The sequence below is a fragment of the Ranitomeya imitator genome, chromosome 7 (assembly GCF_032444005.1).
Source record: "Ranitomeya imitator isolate aRanImi1 chromosome 7, aRanImi1.pri, whole genome shotgun sequence".
Classification (NCBI taxonomy): domain Eukaryota; kingdom Metazoa; phylum Chordata; class Amphibia; order Anura; family Dendrobatidae; genus Ranitomeya; species Ranitomeya imitator.
The window spans coordinates 113767373-113782747 of record NC_091288.1 but is presented as its reverse complement, the minus strand read 5'-3'; positions in this window follow the sequence as shown (position 1 = coordinate 113782747).

Below are 15375 nucleotides of genomic sequence, written 5' to 3'. Positions count from 1 at the left end.
TGGACAAAATTATTGGCACGGTTCGAAAAATCATGTGATGCTTCTCTAATTTGTGTAATTAACAGCACCTGTAACTTACCTGTGGCACCTAACAGGTGTTGGCAATAACTAAATCACACTTGCAGCCAGGTGACATGGATTAAAGTTGACTCAACCTCTGTCCTGTGTCCTTGTGTGTACCACATTGAGCATGGAGAAAAGAAAGAAGACCAAAGATCTGTCTGAGGACTTGAGAAACCAAATTGTGAGGAAGCATGAGCAATCTCAAGGCTACAAGTCCATCTCCAAAGACCTGAATGTTCCTGTGTCTACCGTGCGCAGTGTCATCAAGAAGTTTAAAGCCCATGGCACTGTGGCTAACCTCCCTAGATGTGGACGGAAAAGAAAAATTGACAAGAGATTTCAACGCAAGATTGTGCGGATGTTGGATAAAGAACCTCGACTAACATCGAAACAAGTTCAAGCTGCCCTGCAGTCCAAGGGTACAACAGTGTTAACCCGTACTATCCGTCGGCGTCTGAATAAAAAGGGACTGTATGGTAGGAGACCCAGGAAGACCCCACTTCTTACCCCGAGACATAAAAAAGCCAGGCTGGAGTTTGCCAAAACTTACCTGAAAAAGCTTAAAACGTTTTGGAAGAATGTTCTCTGGTCAGATGAGACAAAAGTATAGCTTTTTGGGCAAAGGCATCAACATAGAGTTTACAGGAGAAAAAAAAGAGGCATTCAAAGAAAAGAACACGGTCCCTACAGTCAAACATGGCGGAGGTTCCCTGATGTTTTGGGGTTGCTTTGTTGCCTCTGGCACTGGACTGCTTGACTGTGTGCATGGCATTATGAAGTCTGAAGACTACCAACAAATTTTGTAGCATAATGTAGGGCCTAGTGTGAGAAAGATGGGTCTCCCTCAGAGATCGTGGGTCTTCCAGCAGGACAATGACCCAAAACACAGTTCAAAAAGCACTAGAAAATGGTTTGAGAGAAAGCACTGGAGACTTCAAAGGTGGCCAGCAATGAGTCCAGACCTGAATCCCATAGAACACCTGTGGAGAGATCTAAAAATGGCAGTTTGTAGAGGGCACCCTTCAAATATCAGGGACCTGGAGCAGTTTGCCAAAGAATAATGGTCTAAAATTCCAGCAGAGCATTGTAAGAAACTCATTGATGGTTACCGGAAGCGGTTGGTCACAGTTATTTTGGCTAAAGGTTGTGCAACCAAGTATTAGGCTGAGTGTGCCAATACTTTTGTCTGGCCCATTTTTGGAGTTTTGTGTGAAATGATCAATGTTTGCTTTTTACTTTATTGTCTTTTGTGTTTTTTCATTTAAGACAAATTAAATGAAGATAATAATTGTTATGCTGTGCTATCAGGCAACACAGTGTGCAGTAATCAGCGCACATACAGTGATATGGCAATAACCCAAAAACAATAGAACAAGCTCTGAGACGTGGAATCTCTGCAGACTGCAATACCTGAACCTATCCTCACACAACTAAAAGCAGCAGTGGATTGCGCCTAACACTACCTATGCAACTCGGCACTGCCTGAGGAGCTGACTAGCCTGAAGATAGAAATACAAGCCTGACTTGCCTCAGAGAAATACCCCAAAGGAATAGGCAGCCCCCCACATATAATGACTGTTAGCAAGATGAAAAGACAAAACGTAGGAATGAAATAGATTCAGCAAAGTGAGGCCCGATATTCTAGACAGAGCGAGGATAGCAAAGAGAACTATGCAGTTTACAAAAAACCCTAAAGCAGAACCACGCAAAGGGGGGCAAAAAGACCCACCGTGCCAAACTAACGGCACGGCGGTGCACCCTTTGCGTCTCAGAGCTTCCAGCAAAAGAGAATAGCACAGCTGGACAGAAAAAACGGAAACAAAAACAAAGTAACACTTATCTAGCAGAGCAGCAGGCCACAGGAAAGATGCAGTAGCTCAGATCCAACACTGGAACATTGACAAGGAGCAAGGAAGACAGACTCAGGTGGAGTTAAATAGCAAGGCAGCCAACGAGCTCACCAAAACACCTGAGGGAGGAAGCCCAGAGGCTGCAATACCACTTGTGACCACAGGAGTGAATTCAGCCACAGAATTCACAACAGTACCCCCCCCTTGAGGAGGGGTCACTGAACCCTCACCAGAACCCCCAGGCCGACCAGGATGAGCCACATGAAAGGCACGAACAAGATCTGGGGCATGGACATCAGAGGCAAAAACCCAGGAATTATCCTCCTGAGCATAACCCTTCCATTTGACCAGATACTGGAGTTTCCGTCTAGAGACACGAGAATCCAAAATTTTCTCCACAATATACTCCAATTCCCCCTCCACCAAAACAGGGGCAGGAGGCTCCACAGATGGAACCATAGGTGCCACGTATCTTCTCAACAACGACCTATGGAATACATTATGTATGGAAAAGGAGTCTGGGAGGGTCAGACGAAAAGACACCGGATTGAGAATCTCAGAAATCCTATACGGACCAATAAAACGAGGTTTAAATTTAGGAGAGAAAACCTTCATAGGAATATGACGAGAAGATAACCAAACCAGATCCCCAACACGAAGTCGGGGACCCACACGGCGTCTACGATTAGCGAAAAGCTGAGCCTTCTCCTGGGACAAGGTCAAATTGTCCACTACCTGAGTCCAGATCTGCTGCAACCTGTCCACCACAGAATCCACACCAGGACAGTCCGAAGACTCAACCTGTCCTGAAGAGAAACGAGGATGGAACCCAGAATTGCAGAAAAATGGAGAGACCAAGGTAGCCGAGCTGGCCCGATTATTAAGGGCGAACTCAGCCAACGGCAAAAATGACACCCAATCATCCTGGTCAGCAGAAACAAAACATCTCAGATATGTTTCCAAGGTCTGATTGGTTCGTTCGGTCTGGCCATTAGTCTGAGGATGGAAGGCCGAGGAAAAAGATAGGTCAATGCCCATCCTACCACAAAAGGCTCGCCAGAACCTCGAGACAAACTGGGAACCTCTGTCAGAAACAATATTCTCAGGAATGCCATGCAAACGAACCACATGCTGGAAGAACAAAGGCACCAAATCAGAGGAGGAAGGCAATTTAACCAAGGGCACCAGATGGACCATTTTAGAAAAGCGATCACAGACCACCCAAATGACCGACATCTTTTGAGAAACGGGAAGGTCAGAAATGAAATCCATCGAAATATGTGTCCAAGGCCTCTTCGGGACCGGCAAGGGCAAAAGCAACCCACTGGCACGTGAACAGCAGGGCTTAGCCCTAGCACAAATCCCACAGGACTGCACAAAAGCACGCACATCCCGTGACAGAGATGGCCACCAGAAGGATCTAGCCACTAACTCTCTGGTACCAAAGATTCCTGGATGACCAGCCAGCACCGAACAATGAAGTTCAGAGATAACTTTACTAGTCCACCTATCAGGGACGAACAGTTTCTCGGCCGGACAACGATCAGGTTTATTAGCCTGAAATTTCTGCAACACTCTCCGCAAATCAGGAGAGATGGCAGACACAATGACTCCTTCCTTGAGGATACTCGCCGACTCAGATAACCCCGGAGAGTCGGGCACAAAACTCCTAGACAGAGCATCCGCCTTCACATTTTTAGAGCCCGGAAGGTACGAAATCATAAAATCAAAACGAGCAAAAAATAATGACCAACGGGCCTGTCTAGGATTCAAGCGCTTGGCAGACTCGAGATAAGTAAGATTCTTATGATCAGTCAATACCACCACGCGATGCTTAGCTCCCTCAAGCCAATGACGCCACTCCTCGAATGCCCACTTCATGGCCAGCAACTCTCGGTTGCCCACATCATAATTACGCTCAGCAGCAGAAAATTTCCTGGAAAAGAAAGCACATGGTTTCAACACTGAGCAACCAGAACCTCTCTGTGACAAAACCGCCCCTGCTCCAATCTCAGAAGCATCAACCTCGACCTGGAACGGAAGAGAAACATCTGGTTGACACAACACAGGGGCACAGCAAAAACGACGCTTCAACTCCTGAAAAGCTTCCACGGCAGCAGAAGACCAATTAACCAAATCAGCACCCTTCTTGGTCAAATCGGTCAATGGTCTGGCAATGCTAGAAAAATTACAGATGAAGCGACGATAAAAATTAGCAAAGCCCAGGAATTTCTGCAGACTTTTCAGAGATGTAGGCTGAGTCCAATCCTGGATGGCCTGGACCTTAACCAGATCCATCTCGATAGTAGAAGGGGAAAAGATGAACCCCAAAAATGAAACTTTCTGCACACCGAAGAGACACTTTGATCCCTTCACGAACAAGGAATTAGCACGCAGTACCTGGAAAACCATTCTGACTTGCTTCACATGAGACTCCCAATCATCAGAGAAGATCAAAATGTCATCCAAGTAAACAATCAGGAATTTATCCAGATACTCACGGAAAATGTCATGCATAAAAGACTGAAAAACAGATGGAGCATTGGCAAGTCCGAACGGCATCACCAGATACTCAAAATGACCCTCGGGCGTATTAAATGCCGTTTTCCATTCATCTCCCTGCCTGATTCTCACCAGATTATACGCACCACGAAGATCAATCTTAGTAAACCAACTAGCCCCCTTAATCCGAGCAAACAAGTCAGATATCAATGGCAAGGGATACTGAAACTTAACAGTGATCTTATTAAGAAGGCGGTAATCAATACACGGTCTTAGCGAACCATCTTTTTTTTGGCTACAAAAAAAAACCCTGCTCCCAATGGTGATGACGATGGGCGAATATGTCCCTTCTCCAGGGATTCTTTCACATAACTGCGCATAGCGGTGTGTTCAGGCACGGACAAATTAAATAAACGACCCTTAGGGAATTTACTACCAGGAATCAAATTGATAGCACAATCACAATTCCTATGCGGAGGTAGGGCATCAGACTTGGGCTCTTCAAATACATCCTGATAATCAGACAAGAACTCTGGGACCTCAGAAGGGGTGGATGACGAAATAGACAAAAATGGAACATCACCATGTACTCCCTGACAACCCCAGCTGGTTACCGACATAGAGTTCCAATCTAATACTGGATTATGGGTTTGTAGCCATGGCAACCCCAACACGACCACATCATGCAGATTATGCAGTACCAGAAAGCGAATAACTTCCTGATGTGCAGGAGCCATGCACATGGTCAGCTGGGCCCAGTACTGAGGCTTATTCTTGGCCAAAGGTGTAGCATCAATTCCTCTCAACGGAATAGGACACCGCAAAGGCTCCAAGAAAAATCCACAACGTTTAGCATAATCCAAATCCATCAGATTCAGGGCAGCGCCTGAATCCACAAACGCCATGACAGAATACGATGACAAAGAGCATATCAAGGTAATGGACAGAAGGAATTTGGACTGTACAGTACCAATGACGGCAGAGCTATCGAACCGCCTAGTGCGCTTAGGACAATTAGAAATAGAATGAGTGGAATCACCACAGTAGAAACACAGCCTGTTCAGACGTCTGTGTTCTTGCCGTTCAACTTTAGTCATAGTCCTGTCGCACTGCATAGGCTCAGGTTTACTCTCAGACAATACCGCCAGATGGTGCACAGATTTACGCTCGCGCAAGCGACGACCGATCTGAATGGCCAAGGACATAGACTCATTCAAACCAGCAGGCATAGGAAATCCCACCATGACATCCTTAAGAGCTTCAGAGAGACCCTTTCTGAACCAAGCCGCCAGTGCAGATTCATTCCACAGAGTGAGTACTGACCACTTCCTAAATTTCTGACAATATACTTCTACATCATCCTGACCCTGGCATAAAGCCAGCAAATTTTTCTCAGCCTGATCCACTGAATTAGGCTCATCGTAAAGCAATCCAAGCGCCTGGAAAAACACATCAACATTACTCAATGCAGGGTCTCCTGGCGCAAGAGAAAACGCCCAGTCCTGTGGGTCGCCGCGCAAAAAAGAAATAATAATCAAAACCTGTTGAATAGGATTACCAGAAGAATGAGGTTTCAAGGCCAGAAATAGCTTACAATTATTTTTGAAGCTCAGGAACTTAGTTCTGTCACCAAAAAACAAATCAGGAATAGGAATTCTTGGTTCTAGCATAGATTTCTGATCAATTGTATCTTTGAATCTTTTGTACATTTATAACGAGATTATCCATTGATGAGCACAGAGCCTGAATATCCATGTCCACAGCTGTGTCCTGAAGCACTCTAATGTCTAGGGGAAAAAAAAAAAAAACTGAAGACAGAGCTGAGGAAAAAAAAAATGATGTCAGGACTTCTTTTTTTTCCCTCTATTGAGAATCATTGGTTTGGCTCCTTTGTACTGTTATGCTGTGCTATCAGGCAACACAGTGTGCAGTAATCAGCGCACATACAGTGATATGGCAATAACCCAAAAACAATAGAACAAGCTCTGAGACGTGGAATCTCTGCAGACTGCAATACCTGAACCTATCCTCACACAACTAAAAGCAGCAGTGGATTGCGCCTAACACTACCTATGCAACTCGGCACTGCCTGAGGAGCTGACTAGCCTGAAGATAGAAATACAAGCCTGACTTGCCTCAGAGAAATACCCCAAAGGAATAGGCAGCCCCCCACATATAATGACTGTTAGCAAGATGAAAAGACAAAACGTAGGAATGAAATAGATTCAGCAAAGTGAGGCCCGATATTCTAGACAGAGCGAGGATAGCAAAGAGAACTATGCAGTTTACAAAAAACCCTAAAGCAGAACCACGCAAAGGGGGGCAAAAAGACCCACCGTGCCGAACTAACGGCACTGCGGTGCACCCTTTGCGTCTCAGAGCTTCCAGCAAAAGAGAATAGCACAGCTGGACAGAAAAAACGGAAACAAAAACAAAGTAACACTTATCTAGCAGAGCAGCAGGCCACAGGAAAGATGCAGTAGCTCAGATCCAACACTGGAACATTGACAAGGAGCAAGGAAGACAGACTCAGGTGGAGTTAAATAGCAAGGCAGCCAACGAGCTCACCAAAACACCTGAGGGAGGAAGCCCAGAGGCTGCAATACCACTTGTGACCACAGGAGTGAATTCAGCCACAGAATTCACCACAAATAATACCAAAGAATTTGTGATTGCAATCATTTTCAGGAAGAAACTGAGTATTATCTGACAGAATTGCAGGGGTGTCAATACTTTTGGCCACAACTGTACTATATGTCTGTGCCATATACTATGTGTCTGTGCCATATACTACATGAGCTGTGTTATATATTATATGGGCTGCGTTATACGCTACTTGGCTGTGCTATACACTACGTGGGCTGTGTTATACGCTACTTGGCTGTGCTATATACTACGTGGGCTGTGTTATACGCTACTTGGCTGTGCTATATACTACTTGGGCTGTGTTATATATTACTTGGGCTGTGTTATATACTACGTGGGCTGTGCTATATACTACGTGGGCTGTGTTATATGCTAATTGGCTGTGCTATATTTCTCTGCTGTATCTGTGCATCATGAATCGTGGTATGTGTTAAAGAAGGGGGCCCACTGAGACACTTTCGCCCGGGGCCCTCAAAAACCTGGAGCCGGCCCTGGCTTCACTGATTAGTCACGCCCGGCCGTAAACAATCAGCAACAGGCGCAGTCCGCCCGCAAATTCGCGAGGAAATTGAACCACGCTTCGCTAATTGGTCGCGGCAGGCCGGCCAAATCCTGTGTATAAATTGCATTATTCTGAAAACTTCATAAATAAACTACATACAGTGGGGCAAAAAAGTATTTAGTCAGTCAGCAATAGTGCAAGTTCCACCACTTAAAAAGATGAGAGGCGTCTGTAATTTACATCATAGGTAGACCTCAACTATGGGAGACAAACTGAGAAAAAAAAATCCAGAAAATCACATTGTCTGTTTTTTTAACAATTTATTTGCATATTATGGTGGAAAATAAGTATTTGGTCAGAAACAAAATTTCATCTCAATACTTTGTAATATATCCTTTGTTGGCAATGACAGAGGTCAAACGTTTTCTGTAAGTCTTCACAAGGTTGCCACACACTGTTGTTGGTATGTTGGCCCATTCCTCCATGCAGATCTCCTCTAGAGCAGTGATGTTTTGGGCTTTTCGCTTGGCAACACGGACTTTCAACTCCCTCCAAAGGTTTTCTATAGGGTTGAGATCTGGAGACTGGCTAGGCCACTCCAGGACCTTGAAATGCTTCTTACGAAGCCACTCCTTCGTTGCCCTGGCGTTGTGCTTTGGATCATTGTCATGTTGAAAGACCCAGCCACGTTTCATCTTCAATGCCCTTGCTGATGGAAGGAGGTTTGCACTCAAAATCTCACGATACATGGCCCCATTCATTCTTTCATGTACCCGGATCAGTCGTCCTGGCCCCTTTGCAGAGAAACAGCCCCAAAGCATGATGTTTCCACCACCATGCTTTACAGTAGGTATGGTGTTTGATGGATGCAACTCAGTATTCTTTTTCCTCCAAACACAAGTTGTGTTTCTACCAAACAGTTCCAGTTTGGTTTCATCAGACCATAGGACATTCTCCCAAAACTCCTCTGGATCATCCAAAAGCTCTCTAGCAAACTTCAGACGGGCCCGGACATGTACTGGCTTAAGCAGTGGGACACGTCTGGCACTGCAGGATCTGAGTCCATGGTGGCGTAGTGTGTTACTTATGGTAGGCCTTGTTACATTGGTCCCAGCTCTCTGCAGTTCATTCACTAGTTCCCCCCGCGTGGTTCTGGGATTTTTGCTCACCGTTCTTGTGATCATTCTGACCCCACGGGGTGGGATTTTGCGTGGAGCCCCAGATCGAGGGAGATTATCAGTGGTCTTGTATGTCTTCCATTTTCTAATTATTGCTCCCACTGTTGATTTCTTCACTCCAAGCTGGTTGGCTATTGCAGATTCAGTCTTCCCAGCCTGGTGCAGGGCTACAAATTTTGTTTCTGGTGTCCTTTGACAGCTCTTTGGTCTTCACCATAGTGGAGTTTGGAGTCAGACTGTTTGAGGGTGTGCACAGGTGTCTTTTTATACTGATAACAAGTTTAAACAGGTGCCATTACTACAGGTAATGAGTGGAGGAAAGAGGAGACTCTTAAAGAAGAAGTTACAGGTCTGTGAGAGCCAGAAATCTTGATTGTTTGTTTCTGACCAAATACTTATTTTCCACCATAATATGCAAATAAATTGTTAAAAAAACAGACAATGTGATTTTCTGGATTTTTTTTTCTCAGTTTGTCTCCCATAGTTGAGGTCTACCTATGATGTAAATTACAGACGCCTCTCATCTTTTTAAGTGGTGGAACTTGCACTATTGCTGACTGACTAAATACTTTTTTGCCCCACTGTATGTAGTTTATTTATGAAGTTTTCAGAATAATGCAATTTATACACAGGATTTGGCCGGCCTGCCGCGACCAATTAGCGAAGCGTGGTTCAATTTCCTCGCGAATTAAGTTTTGGAACTTGCACTATTGCTGACTGACTAAATACTTTTTTGCCCCACTGTACATATTCTAGAATACCCGATGCGTGAGAATTGGGCCACCATCAAGTAAATAGTATAATTGCGCAGCATGGATGCATGGAACAGGGCTTGAATCAGCGTTTCTAGCTTAAACATTTATCAGTAACAGGTGGGTGAGTGACAGATATAGGCCTGGTGCTCTGAGAGCACTGTCGAATTCAGGCAACACATATGAAGGAGACCCAACTCGGAGTCAAAACCATACCAAAAGTTAGGGTCAAACACAAGGAAAAATGGCATCAATTGACCCACAGTAGAAATTTTATAATGGTGCAGAAGTCAAGCATTGGCCATGCATGAGAGTCTGGGTGAGCATTTACAGCTTTGAAATTAAGTTGAAAGAGGTGGGTGAGGGACTGGTGTAGGCCTGCTGTGCTGGGAGCCCGGATACTTTATGCAACAGTTCAAACTGATGTTCTGCTCTGCCACACTGAGGTGACACAAATATCAGCTTCGTAAACTACTATTGTTATCTGTCAGGCATGGGCCATGCATGAGACGGAGTCTTGGCCAGCATTTACAGCTTTGAAATTACGTTGCAATTAGGAGGTGGGTGAGGGACAAGTGTAGGTCTGCTATGCTGGGAGCCCTGCCAAACGCAGGCCACACACATGGAGACTGAACTTGGAATCAGAACATTTCCAAAATTTAGGGGCAGACACCATGAAAAGTGGCATCAACTGACCCGCAAAAAAATTATTCTCTAGTAATTCCCCCCATGAGAGCACACCAGAGGAAGTTACCCCTTTCCTAATAGGGACAGGAAATATCAAAGAGGTTAAATAACCCCTCCTACATCCTCCCCCTCAGTGCCTTTCCTGTCCCTACTAGGGATGAAGAGATCATGCACAGAGTGCTGTGCCGACAACAGTCATTGGAGGTGAAATATTCAAGCCGTGCAGCAGGGGAGAAGACTTACCTCTCCTCCCTGAGCTCTGCTGTTCCCATCTCCAAGTTCATTATCTGTCCTCCGTAGTACATGCCTGCACAAGGCAATCTTGCCTTGCGCAGGCGTGTACTATGGAGGACAGAGAATGAACGTCAATCCAATATTGCAGCCAGCATGCAGCCAGAGGGTAAGGAAAGGGTGAATCAAACACCCGAAAACCCCGCCTCTATGGCTGAAAATTGTTCCCTCCAAATTCAGGTGACAGAGTCCCTTTAAGTACATGTGGGGATTCCCTAGCAACCGGGCAACCCCCACATGTACTGGCTATCAGATGTAAATCATTCAGCTGTGGCAAGAAAAACTAAAACTCCGAGCACTAAAAAACAACTCAGAGGACCCCCGAGCATGTTCGAGAAATCTCGAGTAACGAGTATTGTTCTGTCTCCGCCATCTAATATTGTTACCCTGATTATCTCTTTGCATAATTGCAGGTTTCTCAGTATGGATATTCATACCTTTATTTGTTTGTGATGCTTTGGCTCCCTCTAGCGGTCAGAGTTATGTTGGCAGTTCAATCTTGTTTTTGTATTATCCATGTCTGATTCTCCTCCTCCTTTGCAATGCATTATGGTAGCTCAGCCTCCATTTCCCTCCATTTTTCCTTTCACTTTCTTCGGTTTGCCTTCAAGGAAAGACGCTTCACTTCATCCCCCTTGCGATTGCATTGCCGGTATGTCTTTATGCTTCCTATAGATATTTCTGCTCTATATTAGCTTAGTTTAACCAGTTGTACTCCTAGTTTAGTCACTAGCTTTCTAAATGTTATGCATAATGTATATCATGTGTATTATGTATCTGTTCTATGCCATGCACTGATTCTATGTATATCATTGTTCACAGTTTCACCGCATCAATATACCACTACGTTTAATAAAGCACAGACTCAACCACAGTCTCCTTATTGGACCCCGGTATAGCGGTTTAGCTGACTGTATAGCTACGTGGGCCTGTCTCATTTAGTGAGGACAGAACAATGAAACGGCAGCAGGGGTGGATTAAGGGTAGCCAGGGCCTCGGGCTGTTCACACACTGTGGGCCCCCCGGTCATGTGACGGGGGTCATGTGATGGGGGTCACGTGACGGGGGTCATGATATACCCGAACCAGATTATTCCAGAAAAAGGGCCGGGCCCTACTCTACTGTAACCTAGGAAATATTTGTTAAAATCTGCAATACAATTTAGGTATATCTTGACCAATAATATCACATACAAGGAACAAATACCACCGCACCATGACCAGACCACAAATTACAACCACAGTGATCGAATAATAGCACATACAAGGGACAAATACCACCGCACCATTTCCAGACCACATATTACCATAAGTTGGGAAAGAGGGACAAAGTTTGCGGCGCGCGTTGCGCGCCGCAACAAATTTTAGGACACACCTCTGACCACACCCATTCACTAGTCACACCCATATCCATGTCTCAACCACACCCATTTAGCACTGCTGATCACACTGTTCATAAAGAATAATTATAAAAAAAAATATGGCCACACAGTGCTCGATACTGTATAATGGCCACACAGTGCTCCATACTGTATAACGACCCCACATGACCACATGATGCTCAATACTGTATAATGACCCCACATGATGCTCAATACTGTATAATGGCCACACATGATGCTCCATACTGTATAATGGCCACACATGATGCTCCATACTGTATAATGGCCACACATGATGCTCCATACTGTATAATGGCCCCACATGATGCTCAATACTGTATAATGACCCCACATGATGCTCAATACTGTATAATGACCCCACATGATGCTCAATACTGTATAATGACCCCACATGATGCTCAATACTGCATAATGGCCCCACATGATGCTCAATACTGTATAATGACCCCACATGATGCTCAATACTGTATAATGGCCACACATGATGCTCAATACTGTATAATGACCCCACATGATGCTCAATACTGTATAATGGCCCCACATGATGCTCAATACTGTATAATGACCCCACATGATGCTCAATACTGTATAATGGCCACACATGATGCTCCATACTGTATAATGGCCACACATGATGCTCCATACTGTATAATGACCAAACATGATGCTTCATACTGTATAATGACCGCACATGATGCTCCATACTGTATAATGGCCACACATGATGCTCAATACTGTATAATGACCGCACATGATGCTCAATAATACTGTATAATGACCGCACATGATGCTCCATACTGTATAATGACCGCACATGATGCTCCATACTGTATAATGACCGCACATGATGCTCCATACTGTATAATGGCCACACATGATGCTCCTTACTGTATATTGGCCGCACATGATAATGGCCACACATAGCTACTCCTACACACGCGGCTGCGCTCCGTAAACTTTGCATACATGGCTCCGCTCCGTACACACGGCTCCACTCCATACATCTCATACACACACGGCTCCGTTCCATACACATTCAGCTCCGCTTCATACACGGCTCTGCTCCATACACCTCATACACACACGGCTCTGCTCCATACACCTCATACACGGCTCCGCTCCATACACCTCATACACACACGGCTCCGCTCCATACATCTCGTACACACGGCACTACTCCGTACACCTCATACACACACCACTCCGCTCCATACACATTGCACACACTGCTCCGCATACCTTGCACACACACAGCTCCGCTGCGTACACCTCATACACATACGGCTCCTCTCCATACATCTCGTACACACACGGCACTACTCCGTACACCTCATACACACGTGGCTGTGCTCCGTACACCTGGTACACACGCGGCAGTGCTCCGTACACCTCGTACACACGGCTCCGCTCCGTACACCTCGTACACACGCGGCTGTGCTCCGTACACCTCGTACACATGGCTCCGTACACCTCTTACACATGACTCCGCTCCGTACACCTTGTACACATGCGGCTGTGCTCCGTACACCTTGTACACATGGCTCCGTACACCTCTTACACACGACTCCGCTCCGTACACCTCGTACACACGCGGCTGTGCTCCGTACACCTCGTACACACGCGGCTGCGCTCCATACACCTCATACACACCCGGCTGCGCTCCGTACACCTTGTACACACGCGGATGCGCTCCGTACACCTCGTACACACGCGTCTGTGCTCCGTACACCTCGTACACACGCGGCTCCGCTCCGTACACCTCATACACACGCGGCTGCGCTCCGTACACCTCGTACACACGACTCCGCTCCGTACACCCCGTACACACGACTCCGCTCCGTACACCCCGTACACACGCGGCTGCGCTCCGTACACCTCGTACACACGCGGCTGTGCTCCGTACACCTCGTACACACGCGGCTCCGCTCCGTACACCTCGTACACACGCGGCTGCGCTCCGTACACCTCGTACACACGCGGCTGCGCTCCGTACACCTCGTACACACGACTCCGCTCCGTACACACGCGGCTGCGCTCCGTACACACACGGCTGCGCTCCGTACACCTCGTACACACGCGGCTGTGCTCCGTACACCTCGCACACACGGCTCCGCTCCGTACACCTCGTACACACGCGGCTGCGCTCCGTACACCTCGTACACACGACTCCACTCCGTACACCTTTCACATGCTGCTCCGCTCCGTACACCTCGTACACACACGGCTCCGCTCCGTACACCTCGTACACACGCGGCTGCGCTCCGTACACCTCGTACACATGCGGCTGTGCTCCGTACACCTCGTACACACGGCTCCACTCCGTACACCTTTCACATGCTGCTCCGCTCCGTACACCTCGTACACACGCGGCAGTGCTCCGTACACCTCGTACACACGGCTCCGCTCCGTACACCTCGTACACACGCGGCTCCGCTCCGTACACCTCGTACACACGCGGCAGTGCTCCGTACACCTCGTACACACGCGGCAGTGCTCCGTACACCTCGTACACACGCGGCTGTGCTCCGTACACCTCGTACACACGCGGCAGTGCTCCGTACACCTCGTACACACGGCTCCGCTCCGTACACCTCGTACACACGCGCCAGTGCTCCGTACACCTCGTACACACGGCTCCACTCCGTACACCTCGTACACACGCGGCTGTGCTCCGTACACCTCGTACACACGCGGCTGCGCTCCGTACACCTCGTACACACGCGGCTGCGCTCCGTACACCTCGTACACACGCGGCTGTGCTCCGTACACCTCGTACACACGCGGCTGCGCTCCGTACACCTCTTACACATGACTCCGCTCCGTACACCTTGTACACATGCGGCTGTGCTCCGTACACCTTGTACACATGGCTCCGTACACCTCTTACACACGACTCCGCTCCGTACACCTCGTACACACGCGGCTGTGCTCCGTACACCTCGTACACACGCGGCTGCGCTCCATACACCTCGTACACACCCGGCTGCGCTCCGTACACCTCGTACACACGCGGCTCCGCTCCGTACACCTCGTACACACGCGGCTCCGTTCCGTACACCTCATACACACGCGGCTGCGCTCCGTACACCTCGTACACACGACTCCGCTCCGTACACCCCGTACACACGACTCCGCTCCGTACACCCCGTACACACGCGGCTGTGCTCCGTACACCTCGTACACACGCGGCAGTGCTCCGTACACCTCGTACACACGGCTCCGCTCCGTACACCTCGTACACACGCGGCAGTGCTCCGTACACCTCGTACACACGGCTCCGCTCCGTACACCTCGTACACATGCGGCTGTGCTCCGTACACCTCGTACACACGCGGCTGCGCTCCGTACACCTCGTACACACGCGGCTGCGCTCCGTACACCTCGTACACACGCGGCTGCGCTCCGTACACCTCGTACACACGCGGCAGTGCTCCGTACACCTCGTACACACGGCTCCGCCCCGTACACCTCGTACACACGCGGCTGTGCTCCGTACACCTCG